The following is a 20,160-nucleotide window of genomic DNA, read 5'->3' as shown; positions in this document are numbered from 1 at the left end:
TGGGGTCAAGTGCATAAAATGGCCATAGTTAATATAAAGTTATCTTTTCTATCCTTAACAGCTTGATTCCACAATTGTTATAAATAGATTGTAGTAAATTGTATACCTTATTTTTTATTTATTTATTTTTGAAACAGTCTTGCTCTGTTGCCTGGGCTAGAGTGCAGTTGTGTCAGCCTAGCTCACAGCATCCTCAAACTCCTGAGCTCAAGTGATCCTCCTGCCTCATCATCCAGGGTAGTTGAGACTACAGGCATGCACCACCCTGCCCGGCTAATTTTTTATATATATTTTTAGTTGTCCAGCTAATTTCTTTCTATTTTTAGTAGAGACGGGGTCTTGCTCTTGCTCAAGCTGGCCTCAAACTCCTGACCTCAAGCAATCCTCCTGCCTCAGCCTCCCAGAGTGCTAGGATTACAAGTGTGAGCCACTGCCCATGTCCTGAAAGCAGAGTTTTAAACCATATAAGTTAACAATATTTCTCTTTTTTATGTGTCCACTCTGAATGTAGTAATTGGTAAACTCAGGAATTAGCAACAGCAGAATTGCTTGGCTTAATTACTGTCTTAGTTTGTTTTCTGCTGCTGTAAAAAATACCAGAGACTGGGTAATTTATAAAGAAAGAAATTTATTTCTCAGAATTCTGGAGGCTGAGATGTCCAAGAGCATGACACCAGCATGCTCTTGAGGGCCTTCTTGATATAACATGGCAGAAGAGCAAGTGAGCCTATGAGACAAAACATCAGGGGTTGAATTCGCTTTATAACAACCCACTCTTGCAATAACTAACCTGCTTCAGCGATAATGATAGTAATCCATTCATGAGGGCTCTGCTCTTATGGCCCATCACCTCTTACTAGGGCTCACCTTCCAACACTGTCCAACACATGAACTTTTGGGGGACACATTCAAACCATAGCAATAACCATCATTTTACTTTACCAAGAACAGAAAGGTAGAGGAGGTCGATTGATAATTTTGCTAATACTATTTTGTCCTCACCATCCAAACAAATGTTATATTTAATGATTCACATTAGTTAAAATGATTGCTGCAAAGCTTTGATAGTGTTAATCTAACAGTTTCTCAATAACATAGGCGGGAGTAGTACTACTTTAGTTAGACTTTGTGTCTGCGTGCTCCTGTCAGTTTGTTTAGAGAAAATATATGCTGTACTATTCTTTAATAGCTTTTTTGATATATAAGTCACATGCCATATAATTTGCCCATTTAAAGTGTTCAATTCAGTGGTGTTTGTATATTCACTAAAACCATTACCAATATGTTTTCAGAATGTTTTTATTACCCCCCAAAAACCCCGGTTACTTCCCATTCACTGCTCGATCCCCTGTCCCTAGGCAACTCCTTTGTGTCTCCTCTATAGATTTGCCTTTTATGAACATTTCACAAATGAAGTCAGTCATATGTTACTTGGTCTTTGATGATTGCTTTCACTTAGTATGTTTTCAAGGTTCATCCATCTGGTAGCACATGTGAGTACATATTCTTTTTATTGCCAAATAACATTCTATTGCATGGTTGTCCCACATTTTTATTTATTCATCAGTTGACATCTGGGTTGTTTCCACTTTGTGACTTACAAATAATGCTGCTATGGACATATGGGCACAAATTTTTGGGTACACATAGGTTTAAATTTCTCTTGGGTGTATACCTAGGAGTGGAATTGCTGAGTTAAAAGTTAACTTCAGCAATTTTTTTTTTTTTTTACGGTTCTTAGACGCAACTTTAATCAAGTTCTGCATTATACAGTGATGGGAGGTGGAAGATGATGATTGTTTTCAAGCAAATTCACCAGGCACATGTTTCTCCCTGCCCCATAGTAAGCAGCCTGGGCTTCCCAGAACAAAGAAATGCTTTCCTTCCCCAGGGAATCCCATTCCTGAGCTGACAAGACAATTTCAGGACCAAAGAGCACAAAGGATAGGGCAAACTCGTGAAGGAAGCCCTGTAGATTTCTGAATTCTTCCCAGTGCAAAATTAAACTGGACATGTATATATCCCTCTAAAAAGCAACACCCAATCCCGGCCATTCCCACTTGAGGCCAAAACACCTCTCCGTGGAGACTGGCAGCCAATGTTCATTTCATAACACTCCTCCTGGAAGTATACCCATAAGCTGGGATGCCTGAGCAGTTGTGGCCACCATGCAACAGATGCAGCCTTCTGGCCAGAACCCTCAAGAGCCTTCCTCTTCATTGGCCCCTCAGCTGCGGCTGTGTCTGCCTGGCCATCAAGGAGTAGCCAGTATGTGTGTGGCTGTGTGGTGGGGGATGGGCCAGAATAAGCGACAAAGCAAATCAGATGTGGGTTCTGCAGCTGAGTGGACATGGGGCCAGGACCAGTCATGGCCCACAGTAGGACCAGAGGGCTCTGTGTCCTCCATTAATTCTTCTCCGGTCGGTTTCTGTTCAGGACAGCTTTAGGGGCAAATTCCAGCTTGTCCTTAAGGCTCACCACCTGGGTGTGGTCCTTGCCAGCTTCCGATCCTCCCGGCGTTCTGAGATGCTCTTTTCCTCCTCCACAGGCTGGGGATCCTTTCCCCTGATGAACCATTCCAGGTGGTAGCCCACAGCCCCAACCACAAAGGCCACAGGGAATGTGACATAGGGAGCATAGGTACGCACCACGGTCCAAAACACTGGCCACATGACATCAGGCAGCGTGGCACAACTTACTAGACATCACCCTATGCAGAGCAATGCAAGAGCATACCTTGATTTATGCAAGAGGTGGGTCCCTGAAATCATCTGCGGCTAAGCCCGCGCTCCTCGGCCCGGCGCCCCGCTCTCCGCCCGCTTGCCGGGAGCACGGACGACCCCGCTCCCAGCGGCCCGCGGGGCCTCAACTTCAGCAATTTAACTTCTATGTTCTAACTTCTGTGTTCTAACTCTGAGTCTGATGAGGACTCTCAGCTATTGATACACAGGATTTATCCTTAATATTGCTTCCATAATTAAGAGTTGAGAACTACTTCCTAATGAATTAGAATTCATTAGCAAATTTCTAGTCAAGTCAAGCAGCAATGTGTTTGCATCGGTCTTTTCTTTTAGTAGTATAAAACTATACTTTTGGATGTACTGCATGTAGGCTTAGAAAACAGAAGCTTTCTTCCAAATGCTGAAGGCATGGCTTATGGTTACTGGGAGCTGCCTTAATATAATTTGGCTTTGCTGTCCAAATGCTGTCAGAAATAATGATTCAACCTGAATTGACATTTCTCAAAAGGAGACGTAAAAATGGCCAGCAGGTACAAGGGATCTTTAAAAAGTTCATGGAAAATGCTTATGCTGAAAAAAGTATGTGTGGATTTCAATTTTTTTTTGCATCATAATAAACTCATACTAACTTGTTATAACGTGTGAACAGGCTCTAGTATGAGGCACTAAGAAGGATAAGACATGAATTCTCCTACAACTAAAACAAGAACAGATGTCAAATTTATGGTGAAGCTTGGGTAGAAGAATGGTTAATCATTGATGCTTCATGAAAAGTTTATGGGGACAATGCTCCAAAGATATCAGCAGTTTACAAATTGGCCACTTGTTTTAAGAAGGGATGAGATGATGTGGGAGATGAAGCCCAGAGCAACAGACCATATCAGTTTGAGAGGGAAAAATTAGTCTTGTTTATTCCCTAATTGAAGAGGAGTGATGATTATCAGCAGAAACAATAGCCAACACCATAGACATCTCAACTAGTTCAGCTTACGTAATTATGACTGAAAAATTAAAGTTGAGTGAACTTTCCACTTAATGAATGCCAAAATTGTGCCCAGATCAGTTGCAGACAACGGCAAAGGTTTCAGATTTTAAATAAGTGGGATGAAGATTTGAAGATTTGTTTCTTTGAAGAACTAATAGGGAATGAAACATGGCATTACAAGTACAATCCTAAAGATAAAGCACAATCAAGGCAATGGCTACCAAGACGTGGAAGTGGTCTGGTCAAAGCAGAAGTAGACCAGTCAAGAGCAAAGGTCATGGCAGCAGTTTTTTTGGGATGCTCAAGGCATTTGGCTTGTTGACTTTCTAGAGGGCAAAGAACAATAACATTTGCTTATTATGAGAGTGTGTTGAGAAAGTTAGCCAAAGCTTTATCAGAAATATACAGATTCACCAGAGTGTCCTTATCCACCATGACAATGCTGCTGCTCATTTTTCTCATCAAACAAGGGCAATTTTGTGAGAGTTTCAATGGGAAATCATTAGGCATCCACCTTACTGTCCTGATGTGGCTCCTTTTGACTTCTTTTTGTTTCCTAATCTTAAAAAAAATCTGTATCGCATTAAGACCATAGGTAATAAGGGGAAAAAATTGTAAAGCACACCCATTTTTCTTCAGTTAAAAATGACGATGTACTGACATGGTTAAATTCTTAGGACCCTCACTTCTTTGGGGATGGATTAAATGGCTGGTATCATCACTTACAAAAGTGTCTTCAAGTTGATGGAGCTTATGCTGAGAAATAAAGTTGATTTTTTAATTTTTGTCTTTTAATTCCATTTTTCCATGAACTCTTTGAAGTTCTCTCACTTGAAAAAATGCTCAACATCACTAATCATCAGGGAAATATACATTATTAATAAAACCACAATGAACGACTATTATCAAAAAGATGAAACATAAATGTTGGTGAGGATGCAGACAAAGGGGCACCCTTGCACACTATCGATAGGAATGTAAATTAGTACAGCCATTAATGGAAAATAGTATAGGGGTTCCTCAAAAAATTAAAAATAGAACTACCAAATCATCTAGCAATTCTACTACTGAGTATTAATATATAGCTAAAGGAAATGAAATTGGTACATCAAAGAGGTATCTGCAGTCCCATGTTTATTGTAGCATTATCCACAATAGCCAAGATAAGGAATCAACCTAAGTGTGTATCAACAAATAAATGGGTAAATAAAATGTGGTATAGTATACATAGTGCAATACTCTTCCTTGAAAAATGAGGAAATCTTGTCATTTGTGATAACATGGAGGAGGACATTATGTTAGTGAAATAAACCAGGCGCAGAGAGACAACTACATCATGATCTTACTTAATTGTGGAATCTGAAAATGTTGAGCTCACAGTAGCAGGAGTAGAATGATGGTTACCAGGGGATTGGGTGGGGACGGGGGAGGGCATTGGGGAGATCCTGGTCAAAGAGTACAAAATTTCAGGTTGATAGGAGGAATAAGTTAGAGAAATCTACTGTACAACATGGTGACTATAGTTAATAACAATGTATTAATGAAAATCACTGGGAGTAGATTTTGTGTTCTCACCACAGAAGTTGATAAATACGTAAGGTGGTAATACATGTTAATTAGTTTAGCCATTCGATAATGTATATATATTTCAGAACATAAATACATGATAAACTATAAATATATAAAATTTTTGTCAATTTAAAAAATTAATTGGAAAAAAACGACTCAAGATAAACTATTCTAACCGAAACAACAAAGGTAATAGGGTAAAATCATACATTTAGATTTTTTAAAGATAGATCATGCTTTCTCATAGGAATATTCTAATAACTTGGAGAAACCAAAATTCCAGGGCTACTTAAGGAAACATTTTTACTCAATAAATACTTATTGAACACTTTTATGTGTCTACTAGTGTTGGAAAGAATGGTTTAGAACAGCAATTCATTCTTTCCCTTATTTTCATGACCTTGAACTTTTTAAAGATAACACACCAGTGATTTTGTAGAATGTTCTTTGATTGGGGTTTATGTGTTGTTTCCTCATAATTCAGATTATGCCTGTGTAGCAGGGATATGACAGATGTTATGATGTGTTCTCATCACATCTTATCAGGTGGTACTCAATTTGTTTCATTACTTATGTTCATTTCCATTGCTTGATTATGGTGGTGTATCCCAGACTTCGTTGTAAAGTTACTTATTTTTTCTTTATAGTGTTTTGTGAGGTGGTACTTTTGAGACTATGTAAATATTGTATTCCTCGTGAAATTTTCAATTTGTTAATTTACCTTTTAGTATTAATATGGACCCATGTTTTCCTAATTCAGTGTTTGCAAACTTGAGTGTGTGTTAGAATCCCTTGGAGGGCTTGTTGAAACTGTCTCTAATTTGGCCAGTGGCAAGCTGGCTTCTGTGGCCTATTGAAAAGTCTCCATTAGTGGAGCCCTTCTTTACTTTTTTGCTACATGCAGCAAGATGTTCCAGGCTCATTTTGTACTTCCTCTACCCCAGCCCTGGAGTGGTCTCCAGGGAGCCCTGGTTTCCTTTAGTGGAGAGTGGCACTTAGAAGGCAAGATCTCAGCACCAGGTGTGCTCACTGCCTTGGGGAAAGTACCACTCCCAGGCCCTTTCAGGGGACAAATCTAGAGAACATACATATGTACAATACTTACATACACACATTTACATCTAAATGTCTACATCTGTGTCTCTATATTGAAATCCATGACTTCATACTGACACCTCCATTTCTAACCAGTGCATAGGGTTCCTCCCTTCTCTAACAGTGAGGGACTGGGTCTCACTAGGTTTGATATTTTTAAATTATTTGATCAATTTCCCTGCATGTAACCTATCTGTCTTCCCTGCCGCCCCTCTCCCACATAGATACCCTCCTTACCCCACTCAGGCTCTCACGCTTCACCCCAGGCTGCTCCTATCAAGGATGTTCCCTTTATCCCACTTGGGCTCCAACACTGCCACTGGCCTTCCCCGTGTGGACATCCTTCTCACCTGTTTGGTCTCTAATACTGCGTTCTGGGCTGTCCTCACACGCGGACACCCTCTGCATCTCACCCGGACTCCAGCGCTCCACACTGTTCCCCCTCTGTGTTGGGTGTCTCCTCTCCCTGCCTGGCTCTGACACTCCACTCTGGGCTACCCGCACACGAGCACACTTTACCTGCTTGGTCTCTGACCCCCTCACCGTGTCACCCCCATAACCTGAGTGCCCTCCTCACCCTGCCGGAGCTTTGATGCCAGACCCCGAGACTTGCCGTGTGTGGGTGCCCTCACAGTGATCCTTTGCTTGGGATCTAGAATTATGCACCAAGTTGCACACATGGGAGGGTGCCCTCCCTCTTACCTCTGCTCAGGCTTGGGCATGTGCCAAGCTGCTTCCCCATGTGGGCATTCGCCCTCTTTGGGCCCTGACTCCCTGCACCACACTACCCCAGCTTCATGATCCCGCCATAGCCCTGCCCATCCTCTGTTGCTGTGCCCCTCAGCTAGCTCTGGCTCTGCCCCTTCACATCAGGCTGCTTCTCTGCACGGTCGCCCACCGTGCTGTGGCCTGCTTAATGGCTTTAGGACTGCATTGTTCAGAAGGAGAAGCGAAGGGTTATGCCTGTGATATTATATACACCGTAGTAAGTCTTGGAAAAAGAGAAGGAAAGAAAAAGAAGGAAAGCAAGCAAGCAAGCAGGAGAATCTCTTTTTAAAACAAATTCATTTGGCAGCATAAAGAAATAAGACAGATAAAATAGAACTCTCAAGCTGCTCTGGCTAAAGAAAGGGCTAGAGAGCTAAGAACCAGGCCAGGCTCTCAGCTTGTCCTAACTCCACCTTGCCAAGGCCCCAGGGGATTTAAAAACCACTGCATTAAACAAAGTCAGGTGATATTTCTCCTAGTACCCAAGTGCTAGATTGCCCAGGATAACCCAGGTAGTTTCCAGTTGTTCATATTTAATGATGATTGAAAAGCAAAGGTGTGGCCAACTAAAAATATATAGAAAAAATTAGCCGGGCATGGTGGCGCATGCCTGTAGTCCCAGCTACTCGGGAGGCTGAGGCAGGAGGATTGCTTGAGCCCAGGAGTTTGAGGTTGCTGTGAGCTAGGCTGACGCCACAGCACTCACTCTGGCCTGGGCAACAGAGTGAGACTCTGTCTCGAAAAGAAAAGAAAAGAAAAGAAAAGAAAAGAAAAGAAAAGAAAAGAAAAGAAAAGAAAAGAAAAGAAAAGAAAAGAAAAGAAAAGAAAAGAAAAGGTGTGAACTTATTTTCAGAGCTTTACTATAGCTTCTAAGTAAGTCACAAGTTCATATGTTTTAACAGTTGTGTGACCCTGACATAAAGTAGGGAGGAGTTCTGGAGGAAGGAGACTTAGGACCTGAATTTTTGTCGAGCAATTCATAAATGGAATTTATTGGATCTTAAGAAAGTTTTGGTGAACGGAATCAAAGGTAATGACTCTGAAGTAAACTGTTCTCTAGAAATAATTTGGAGATTAAATTTTGTGATATGAAATATAAGTGACCACTAGCCACGATTGTGTACAATTCTATATTTGTGTTTGAGCCAGTATGGCAAATCATGGTGTATTTCAGAAAGATAAAGTCTGTAAATAAAAACTGTAAATAGAGTTATGTGTCATTGGGAAATAGGAAAAACAGAGCAAAGTGTTAAAAGAAGATAAATGAGTTTAAAAGAGGTTATATGTTTTGAATATTTGGTTTTTGATAGCTAGTGTACCTTTAACTTGGTATAATAAAGCATATTGTTGATTTTGGAGTGTAACGACTCCAAACTTTGAACGTTTCTATTTTTTAAAAGCATTTTTGAAAAAAAAAAATTGGGGGGAGGGACATTTTAACATCTAATCTTCTGAGCATAGAAGCTGAAACCTATGCTAATAAAGGTCAAGTTTTCTCTTGCTTCTTTGTGCGAATAAAAATGTGAAAAGCATGCTGCATGTGTGAACATAAACAAATGACTTAGAAAGTCTCTACTGATTTTCTGAAGTTTATATTCCAAAATAGGGAAGCATCAGGGGTAACATCATCAAGTTTACAGTGAAAATTTGACATTTTACATCTAGTGGTTTAGAAATAGCTTCTGTGATTTAGAATATTCTAGCAGTAGGTTTTAAGGTCTTAAAAGTGAAAAGAATCAATGACACAATGTTAAAAGCAGCTTTCACTTGCCTAATTGCTAAGATGCCAAATTATCTTAATTTCGACCAAAGCAAGTTGTGGATTCTAGGCTGAATGGTATAGATTAATCCTTCATTTCATTGGGAGCTTCCCTTGTGTGTAATGTGTGCAACTATTATCTATGCTCATGATGTGTATGTGTGCGTTATAACTAAATCAAAGTTATTTCTATTCGTGAAGTTTTAATTTCATGCAGAGGAACTGAGGTTTTATTGCGTGAGATCAGTTTATGATCATGAAGGTGCTAGGAATATATTTGGGTTACTATTTATTTGTTTGTTTGTTTATTTGGTGCTGTGAATCTGATATAAACCAAGTTCTACAGTAAAAAGAGTTAAAAGTGTTCTTTTGAAACACTTCCTTGTGATCTTTTAACAAGAGTTTAATGTTTAAGTGAGTTTAATGTGTGAATGTGGATTTTTTCCTATTGTGGACAAGGGAAAGTTAATATTTTATCAGCAAAAAGCTCCATAAAAGTTAATTGTTGATTATTGTCATGGATATCTTGTCCTTGTTTTCTGGCTATAGGCACTTATTTTAGTTATAAGAATCATTGTGGAGATGTAATTTTAAAATTTAATAAACTGTTTATAACCTAAGATAGAAAACTTTCTTGAGATGTTTAGAGGTATGTGTTAGAGGTATGTGTTTGCAAAAGTGAGTGAGGGCAAACTTTTTTTTATGTTTGAATTGCATCATTGAACTGGTACTTTGGTTTCTGGGATGTTCTATCTGAATTTGAATCCGCACAGAACTTCCCTTCACTGTACCTGTGGGTCTCAGGCACATTGGAAGAGTTGCTGCTCCCTGAATATGCTCTAATCCTTCCCACCTCCATTCCCTGCTCACACCGATCCTTCTCATGGTAGTGCCATCTACCACCCCAATCTTCCTATATTGCCCCATTTTCCTTCTCCTCAGACACCACCTCCTTGGAGCCTTTCTCCCTCCTTCAGAGCTGAAATAATCCCTATGACACTGTGTTCTGCCTTACTGCATAACTATGTTATAGTTACAGCTATTTCTTCCTGCTGCCAGCCCTTTAACAAAAGTACGGTGTAAGGCCGGGCGCTGTGGCTCACGCCTGTAATCCTAGCTCTTGGGAGGCCGAGGCGGGCGGATTGCTCAAGGTCAGGAGTTCAAAACCAGCCTGAGCAAGAGCGAGACCCCGTCTCTACTATAAATAGAAAGAAATTAATTGGCCAACTGATATATATAGAAAAAATTAGCCGGGCATGGTGGTGCATGCCTGTAGTCCCAGCTACCCGGGAGGCTGAGGCAGAAGGATCGTTTGAGCCCAGGAGTTTGAGGTTGCTGTGAGCTAGTCTGACGCCACGGCACTCACTCTAGCCTGGGCAACAAAGTGAGACTCTGTCTCAAAAAAAAAAAAAAAAAAAAAAAAAAAAAAAAAAAAAAAAGTACGGTGTATTAAAATATTACAGCTTGCCCATAAAAATGACTTGATAAAATTTGAATCAATGAATAATCATTTGTTTTCTTAGGACCAAAAAATACATATTTTTATCTTTTTAGAGTTAAATCATTTGTGTGATTTAGGATATCATAAATATTTAGGAGATTCTTAATTAAATGACTGTAAAATCAATACTGCAGTAAGAATCTTGAAAGAAAAACAGGGGACCCTTCCAATTTGTGAGTTGGTGGTAGGCCATGTCAGATCTGCATAAAACACTTTATAAACAAATAAAGGCGTAAATAAAATCTCCTACTTATTATTTTTTACTGAGTCTTACGGACTGCCTTGTCCAGGGCCAAGAGTCCATTCAATTCTCTTCCTTCACTGCTTCTGTGAAGCCATGTTGTGTATGGAAAAATGATTCCATTTGATTCCCTTTGCATGACAAGCTGTTCTGGTGTTTTAGGGGCACGATTTCCCTGCAGTGTTAAAATTGGCCTTCTTTTTGGTATAGGTCTTCATTTGGAGGCCAAATAGACCTCACTGCCTATATTGGAAAGTAGAACTGCCTTTAAGTGATAGTTGATAATTTCTTTTTATCCTTAGGCATGCTATTCCATTAATAACAATGGCAATAATAATAATAGCTAACACTTAGTGTAACTGTATGTCAGGCTGTGTTCTGTGTGCATTTATTAAGGCAAATGGATTCCTATGTCAACCCTCGGAGGTAGGTATACTATTATTATCCTTAACCTATAGGGATGGGGAGGTAGGTCACACATCTGACGAGTAGCAGGCCCAGGGTATGAACCAGGGAATCTGGCTCCAGAGTTCACGAGCCTGTGTCTAAACTGAAGAGGCCGTTCAAAGTCAAGAACGTCTCTATGTGTGTTTGAGGGAGCTACCAAAGGTTTTTGAGCACACAAGAAACCCTGGCAGGTTTCTACTCTTACAGTGAGCCCCGGCTCAAAGGTCCTCATGCATCTTCCCCATTTAGTCGTCGATTTCCTGGGGCTTCCCTAGCACTTGATTTATGTGTGGTTTGCATCCAGCATGTTTATCAAAATGTGCCTGTTTAACATGTCTGTCTACCCTAGTCAATGGCAGCTTCCCAGGAGAGAGGGTTCCATCTTGTGGGGGACAGGAATTAAACTGCCCTCCCGTAGTCTCCATTATTCTCACCAAATCGCCATCTGAGTAGAAACACTGTGCTTGCCACGGGAACCAGCTGTAAGGCAAGTCTCCTTCCCAGCCTAGACTGGGACCCATCAACTCCTTTCTTAAGAAAATGACGTCGCTGTCACTCTATTCCACAACTTTCTGTGGATGGCCTTGCCAGTGCCTGGCTCATTCATTCACCTGCGTGAAGGAGGAGCAAGTGCTGTCTTTGAGCAAGTACCTTCCTGCCAGGCACTGTTTTAGGCTCCAGGATTATAGCAATGATCAAAACCGTCTGAAGTTCCTGCTGTCATGAAACATATGTTCTAGTTAGAGCGTATCATCTAACACGACGTCAGGAAGTCTAAGTGCTGTGACAAAAAATGAAGGAGGGAGCCAGGGGCTGCAAGTGGAGAAGGGAGCTCAGTTTTGAGTCTGTACTATGTACACAGTGGGTGCCACATAAATGCTAGAATGAATGAAAGTTAAAGCTGGAGATAGAAATCAAGTCCACTGTCCTAAACTAGAACCAACTAGAATGTTATAATTCCATTCTGAAGGATGAACCTTTGTTTAAGTAACCCGTGCTTAAAAATAAAGTCAGCCTCTAGTCGCAGGTGAAGCTCCGTCCTGCTAAGAAATATTAGACTTGGATCCAAGAACTTGCTCACTTACTGAATTCAAACGGAGTGGTGGTTTTCAGGGTCAAGTTTACATCTTTTAATTAATGCATTTGTTAATATTTCCCTTTGGTGACTTCTGAAGAAAGATTTAGCTTGGTCTGGGATGACAAAGAGAAAAAGAGTTCTCTGAGTGAAGAGATCAGGCATGCCAGCAATGGTGATGATTGAGATGCTAGCCAAAAATGTAGCTTAGCCAGGGCTTATTCTCATTTAAAGTCATTTTGTGTCCTAGTCTGTCACCAGAAGAGTTGCTTTGAAGCCTGTTACTTGGCTGCTTTGTTTGGCTTTGGAGGACAACCACTAATTAGGATGTTGTGTATCTAAAGAATGTAGCTCTTTATAAGCCTTTGCCAGTTCTTAGAACAATGAACTTTGAAAGGAAAGATTGGGGTTTGCTTCCTGGAGCCTGAAGTTTGGAGAATACCCAGCTCTGATGTGACCACTTCTGAGAGCCTTCGCTGCTTCATGCCCTCCTCCCAGCAGCTGGGGTGCTGGTCTATCCCTACCTGCTTCCTGGGCTAGCTCAGGACCCGGCAAGGACTGGGGGCCGCCTTGTCCATCCTTTTATCCTCAGCACCTCACACGGTGCCTGACATATGGTAGGTGCTCAATAATTGCTTGTTGAATCGAGTTTGATCAAAGCTTCCACTTGAGCATGCTCCCTTAGGAGAAAGATTAACGTCTTCTGAGTCTGCAGCTGTACATTATCTTCTCAAAGCAGGCGCTGGAAGCTGCCATGAAGTACCGCTGCTCGTTGATATTCAATTCGCCGAGCGTGAGTGCCAAGGACCGCCGGGCCACCTGTTCCTGCTTAACAGGCCGGCTCTGCGGGTGTGACAGGAGGGGTGGCCTGCCTGTCCTTGTGTTCCAAGTGCCAGAAGGATAAGGGATTTCCCTTTGAAAAGACATCTGCACCACTTCACTGTTCCTCGCCCTGCCTTTGCCGAGCTGCCCGAATGACTCGTTTTGTTTGCAAGGGGCCATTTCTTGATCTTCACGTATCTGCCAAAGAAGCCTCCGCAGGGCTTTCCTTGCGGGCTTTGGAAATGACAGGCTGACCGTGGCCTGGCAAAGGTGGAGAACGTCTCTTCCGTTCCTCATCCCCTCTCTCCTACTCTCTGACTTGGGTTATTCACAGTTTTTCCCAAGCAAAGACTGAGAATAAATAGTAAGCGTTAAGCTGACTGCTAATTGATTTCCACTGGCTCTCAGGAGGAAAGGCTTTTCTGCTAATTTTCTTTGGGAGTAATTTGAATCTGTTTATTTCAAGGTTTCCTATGAAGTGAGGAACCGAAAGCAGACTCTTTACTGAGGATGATGGCCGGTTTGGGGATCAGCAGGGGCCAAGACTGTGATCAATTAGTAACTTCCTTCTGACAAATGATGATTCTCAACTGTAAATGAGCCTCCTGCAATGTAGTTTCAGATTCTACATTGCTTAGAAACCGAACATTAACATATCAAGATGCTGCAGTGACCACACCACCTGACAATCCTTAAATGAGGCATTGTTATTCTAGATTTATGAGTTTATTTATGCCTTGGCTTCTTTAATTAAAGATTTCGGGGTTAAATAATTCAGAAACATGAGGACAGATAAGAGAAATAAAAGGTAACGGAAATAAAAGTCTAAGTAGAGAAACAAGGTAGGACTGAGGGCTCTGAAGAGCTCCAGTGGATGGTCGTGTGACATTCTCAGAGTCGTGGACCCTCTGGTTGTTTAAGCATTCTGAATTTATTTTGGGTTTCTCCACAACCCAAACTGACTCAACGATTTATAATAATACTAACTCATCCCTATTTTTATTCCTTTTGTTCTTTTGTGATAATAACAACAGGAGTCTATATAGACAGGGAAGTTCAGTCCAATTTATAGGTAAAGGGCAGATGGTTTTGCTGACTTGCTTATCATTAATTTGTCCTAAGATATTCTCATGACTGTTATCTCCAAGTTGGAGCAGAATTACATTATTTTACAAGATTTTTCACCAATGGCTGCTAATCAGTCATTCTCCTGCTGGTTGAACATTTGTTCTTTCATTGTTATTTTAAAAATCTAGTCATTCTATTTTAGCAGGAGCCACTGGTTTCACATTTGGGAGTGCAGAACAGTAATAGAGACTGGTTTTTTATAATACTTTCATATTTGTGTGATGACAGTTCCTTAGCCTGTATTATGCCACATGGGATAGACACCATTTGTGTATGTGTGCGTGTGCACTCATGTGCAAGTGTGATCTTGTGCATGAGTGTGAACTGGTCAGTCTTGGGTAGAATATCTAAGGTCAGATTTTGAGATTTACAGTTCTTTTTCATTCCAGCTTTCACCTGCTGTGAGGCATTACGCAAACAGTCATAAAAATCTGTAGCTGGAGGGGCCTCAGGTCATCTGATCCACACTGTCGTGAGGAGGCAGTGAGACAGAGGCAGGACCAGAACCCAAATTTTCTGATTTCTGAGTTACTTGCAGGCATCTGCCAAGCAGGATGATCGGGGCACTGGCGTAATTTGACAAAGAATGCAGAAATGAAGATTTGTCCTTTAAGATGAGTGTTTTAAGGAAGAGAACAGAGAGCAGGAGGACTCACTGTTGACATTGGGGGTGGCTTCTGCCAATGGCTCATCTCACAGGTCTGGATGTTTCTGGTGTTTGGGTGCAGTCGGGTGGGGAGTGGAAGGACAGTCCCCTTCAGTGCCATCTGTACATAGAGCTACATTCTGCAATAGCACACAGGGCAAAAAATGCAGCAAAGTTAAGAATCCTCTTGAAAATCTTTTAGGAAAAGACCAGCATAATGTCTCAGGGAGACAAACTTGACTAGCGTTTCTTTCAGCATCAGACAGATGACTGTTTCTTCAGGTAAGCACCAGGGGAGGTCCCTGGCGTACATTTAGGGGCCATGGTGTGCCCCAAACACATCACTTTGGGCACTGAGCAATGAGACGCTCACCCCACCAGAGGCCGGTGGTCCACAGTTAAGGGAGGGGACAGTCGGGTCAAGCTTCATCCCAGCTCCTTCTGGGCTTACACAGGGCAGGCAGCAGTGCCTATACTAAACAAGAACTAAAAACTCCTTGGAGGTTTTATATTTGAATCAAATAATTGAATTTAAGTAATTTAAAAGCATATTTGCATGGCCAATGCTACCATGGAGTATCATTTTGTTGAAACCAATTAATTCCATTAGGCAAGTCATAAAAATGTGAGTGTCCTACCTCATCAACAGAATTCTTTCTTCGTCTTATGTACTTCCTTCCTGCCTTTTACTTTCTTTCTCCAAACTTAGCTTCAATTTTTTTTTTTTTGCAGAATTCTCTTAAACCTCCTACTCCCACTGTGTATTGCTTAGAAAATGATGCTCACTTTCTATGTCCCTCTATTTATTTTTTATGTATTCCCTTTTCTAAGCTTGTCAACTATACCTTGTTTATCCTTTAAAGGTAAGGGTTTGGGTAAGGATTATTTTTAATTAAAATATTTTTACATGTTTATTTTGGAGGGTTTTTTTTTAAGGCAAAAAATATTGAGTGACTTCTCCTCTCCGTCAATTTTTCCTGTATTCAATTATGCTAATTTCTGAGCTTGGTCATTTATTGGCTATGTGCTTTGGCACAATTTTTTAAATTATTTAAGCCTGTTTTCTCTTTTGTGAAATAGGGATGATAATAATAGCACCTTCCTTATAAGTGTTTTTAAGAAGTCAATAAAATAATTAAAGTGCTTGGTTCAGGGTATAGCAAATGTTTAATTAATAGGAACTACTAAAAATGTTCAGTTTTTTAAAATATAATATTTGAATTTTAAATTACATACAAATTACTGTTAAGGATAAAGAATATTTTTATCCTTAGTTTTCATCTCATTTCGTTTCATCCCCACAGAACAATTGGGGCTGGGCTATGAAAACATTTTGAATAGGGGGATTTCCTCATAGTTTTGATTTCTTTTAGTCTTTAATAGATTTTCTTTTTAGAGCAGTTGAAGGTTCCCAGCAAGATCGAACGGAAAGTACAGAGGGTTCCCCTACAGCCCTGACCTGCACACACACAGCCTCCCCGCCATCGATGCCCGGCACCAGAGTGGTACTCGTGTTACAATCCATGAACCTACACTGGCTTTTTATTTTTTTAATCATAATACTCTCATGTTAGCGTAAGGGTCAATGGGGCATAGCTGTGCCTTAACCTTTCATTGTCTCCTCAAGATGCTGGAACTCTTTGGAATTAGATGGGCTGGTTAGAACCAGGGTGTCTTGTCTGACCATCCCTTTCTTGTCTCTTCAACTACATGAAGTTCTTTAAGGGCCTTGAAACACAGAGATGCATCCAGAACCCAACAATGGGGTGGGAGACAGAGCCAGCTTCTGCGATGCCAGGGTTTAGGCTGAAGGGACGTGGGCAGAATCCACCAACAAATAATCATGCCAGAGCCCATTCAGCCCGGGGGCCGGGTGGGAGTGGTGAATGAGTAACTGGCGTCCCTCTTCGTTCTGCATGAGAGCACAGGATGAACATGCTGGGGAGGGGTTTTGGGGGGGCAGCAACCCAACCCCTAGTTATTGTTTCCCCACCCCTGCTGCCCCAGCCCCCCCACCCTGGCCACCACCAGGCACGAGCTTGGAGAACCAGGCAGGAAACCTTGGCTAAGCAGTAACTTGCAAGCTCAGCTTGGTCCAAATTAAAGAGAGGGACAAGGTGGATACAGTAGCTGGACCTGTGTCTGGATAGTTAGCATATTCCATGCTGATTTCTACTTTGCAAGGTTACCCAAACAACCAGATGTTTTAAAAATTAATAGAAGTGGAATTTGATCCCAAGATGTAAAAATGACTCAAGAACAAGGACTCCAAGAGCCTCCTGGTAATCTTTGTCTATTGATTTACTAAAAGAGAGTGAAAATCATCATAAAAACAAGGAATAAAGAAGAAATCTTATTTTTTTCTAGGCTTTTCCATTTTCATGTCTATTGTCAAGTATTATATTTGTCAAGAAATGGATTATAACCTCATTTTAAAAATGAACAGAAATTAATAAAAAATTCCCTTGCGAAGTAAGTAACTTGAATGGTTTATACTGTTGATTACAAAGACAGACTGAACTGTGTGATATTCTTGAAAGTCTGGTGTTGGTCTGTGTGTGACTGGGCAGAATAAAACAGGCCTGGCAAAAGATACCTTACTCTCTCTCTTTCACTTAGGCACACTGGACCTCTAATTTACAGGACTGGGGGGAGGGGGAACAACCAAAAAACCACCCCACACCATGTTTGGCTTAAGCTGTGGTGCCTAATCAACTGCCTCATTTAACCATGAATATGAAAGGTTTAACTGAAAAGCTAATTTAAATGTGGGCTACTGAACATTCTAGGGACTACAAGAACCAATAATTTGTGCAGTCCTTGCATTCAGCGAAACTGTTTTAATCAACCTTATTTTGCATTACACAAACTAGACCAGCTTGGCTGGAAGGGTGTCAGCCTGATCACAAACCGTGTCCCCCTCTCCTGAAAAGCTTCCTATTCTCTAACTTCCAGCATCTTCCATTTCCCTCATCAGCTTTCTCCTATGTTATTTTCTCTACTTCTAATTGTTGCAATGAATGGCTGTAAAAACATTAATACATTCACACCAAAAACTGCGCCCCTCAATCCAATCCTACCCCTTTCCTGGTTTGTTTTTTCTTCCTTAGCACTTATCACCGTCTAATATACTATTTATTTTATTTACACATTCTCTCTCTCCCCATTGCTAGAAAGTAAGCTTTATGAGGCCAGGGCTTTTTGTTTGTTTTATCTCCAACACCTAAATCACTGCCTGGCACATAGTAGGTGCTCAGCAAACACATGTGGAATGAATGAATACTGGCAGGCCTCCAGCTCAAGCACACTTCATATCTCTTAGCACAGTGTTATTCAGGGTTGCTGACTATGGGTCTAGTTCATTTTGTGGCAGGATTAACGATGAGGGGGTATGCTTGTCATCATAGGGGTGTACCATGCAGTTGCAAAGGGCCTCAGAAGGCTCCTGTGCTTGGCTTAATGCTCTGCTGTCACTGTCTCAAAATTCTGAATAATTTTTCTTTGAACTTCTGTTCTGTAAGTGAAGTCTAATGGGACAGTTGAGCATGCACATGGGAGAGGGCGACATGCAAAGTGTGTGTCCGACCCTATTTCTTGCCACCTCATTTGCATATAACATTCATCATGCCCCAAGAATACAGAAATCCAGTGGTCCCTTGATCTGTGAGAGTTCAGTGAGACTTGAAACAGGCACAAGGTGTTAAATTTGGCCTAAGGCTGCCTCCGTACATAGCAAACTGCAACATGACTTAATATGTAAACAAATTGCAACCTGCCTTAAGGAGCACATTTTAGTAACAAATCGCTGAGAGTCATAGGCAATCATGGCTGCTGAGCTTCAGCCAATCACAGGCTGATCAGATCATGTCCATATAAGGCAAATGCTGAGCTGTAGCCAATCAAGCTGTCACTTCCTGTTTCTGTTTATAAGTACTGCCTGCCCACATTGCTGAGTGTTCTCTGAACCTCTCCTAGTGGAGAGTGTAACCACATCAGACTGATCTGGTTCAACTTTCATGTAACAGAGTGGTGAGTTGTTTTTTAGTTGCCACAGACCCCCAAGTTGAAGGTCATGTAACGGGGTATGCCCAGATGAACCAATTGTACAGCCATGGGTGGAACCTAAATGCTTGGACCGAGGAGTGGAGAACTGAATTAAGAAGTGGACACCATGTGGCAGGATCCTGGATCCAATCACCTCAAGTCCTGGCATCACCCCTGGCATCACCCCTGGCAGTCTCCAGTGGGAGCATGTCTCCTGGCATCACCCCATCACAAGAAACAATGCCTCTTTACCCTCTGACTATAAAATCTGCCCCAATCCCCAGCTCGGCGGGTGGGGGACAGAGTTGAGCCAGGCTCCTGTCTCCTTGTTTTGGCCGCCTGACAATAAACCTTTCTAGCTGCAAAAGCCTGGTGCTTCCGTGTCTGGCTCTCTGTTGTGCCATGGCGAATGAACCCAGTTCAGTTACAAGAGTGCTGCCCAATTCATGAATCACTCTTTGCTCAAATAAACCCTGCTAAATTAATTTGTCTAAAGTTTTTCTTTTAAAAAAAGTAAATGTGATATGTCTACGCCTGAGTAAGCAAGGCCTCTAAAAGCTTCCGAGGCCATGCTTTTTGTTTGAATCAGAACTTGCTTTGAATACAGGAAGAAGGCAAGAAACACAAATGACCCAGGAACCCTACCGTATGTTCTCTTTCTGTTGCTACTTCCATATGTTAGCCAGTTGCTAACACTGAAAATGGTGACATAGAAGGAAAACGAAAGATAGGGCTGCCTTTTCCTTTTAGTCCTTCCTTACTTGTCAGTAAGCCGAAGGTAGAATGCTGGCACTCTGCTTTATGTTAAGAAGTGAAATAAAGTTAGTTTCATGTAGCATTGCCACTGTTCTGCTAAGAATGAACTACATATGTATGTGCCAACTCTGAAATAGGAAGTGTGTAAAGCGCTCTTGTATTTGCATTTAAACAGGGCATTGCACAATATAAAAATGAACAGAAAAATTCATGCTAATGATTTTAAAATTTACTTTTTCTTTATTGAGAACAACATTAAACAGCAAATAAAAACACTGAAAAAACAAGAGAGAGACTGTGGAAGAAAGGGAAAAGTTTTATCTTTTAGTACCATTAGTGGTATTTTCCCCTGCTTTTTGAACAGGGACCCCACCATTGGGCTCCACAAATTACAGAGCTGGCTTTGGTTCTCATGGCTATGGCTGAATAATTCAATCCAGCCTGTCAAGTTCGGGGGCCATGTTTCTAAAATAATTTCTTGAGTATAAGAAGCCTCGACTTACTAACAGATTGTGTTCCAACTTATTTTCTAAGTCAGCAGCTTAGAAGTTGGCACATGTTTTCTCCTAAGAACGCTGTTTTG

At 41.3% G+C, this 20,160-nt stretch overlaps 2 pseudogenes; both read right to left on the bottom strand.

Annotated features, from left to right (window-relative positions):
- Positions 1–1,802: 1,802 nt before the first annotated feature.
- LOC105875657 (uncharacterized) lies at positions 1,803–2,403 on the bottom strand (annotated as a pseudogene).
- LOC142871939 (small integral membrane protein 12-like) lies at positions 2,401–2,855 on the bottom strand (annotated as a pseudogene).
- Between the last annotated feature and the right edge of the window lie 17,305 nt (positions 2,856–20,160).

Source organism: Microcebus murinus, chromosome 7, assembly GCF_040939455.1.
Source record: "Microcebus murinus isolate Inina chromosome 7, M.murinus_Inina_mat1.0, whole genome shotgun sequence".
Classification (NCBI taxonomy): domain Eukaryota; kingdom Metazoa; phylum Chordata; class Mammalia; order Primates; family Cheirogaleidae; genus Microcebus; species Microcebus murinus.
The sequence above is the reverse complement of the archived record's forward strand: the minus strand, read 5'-3'. Positions and strand labels throughout refer to the sequence as shown.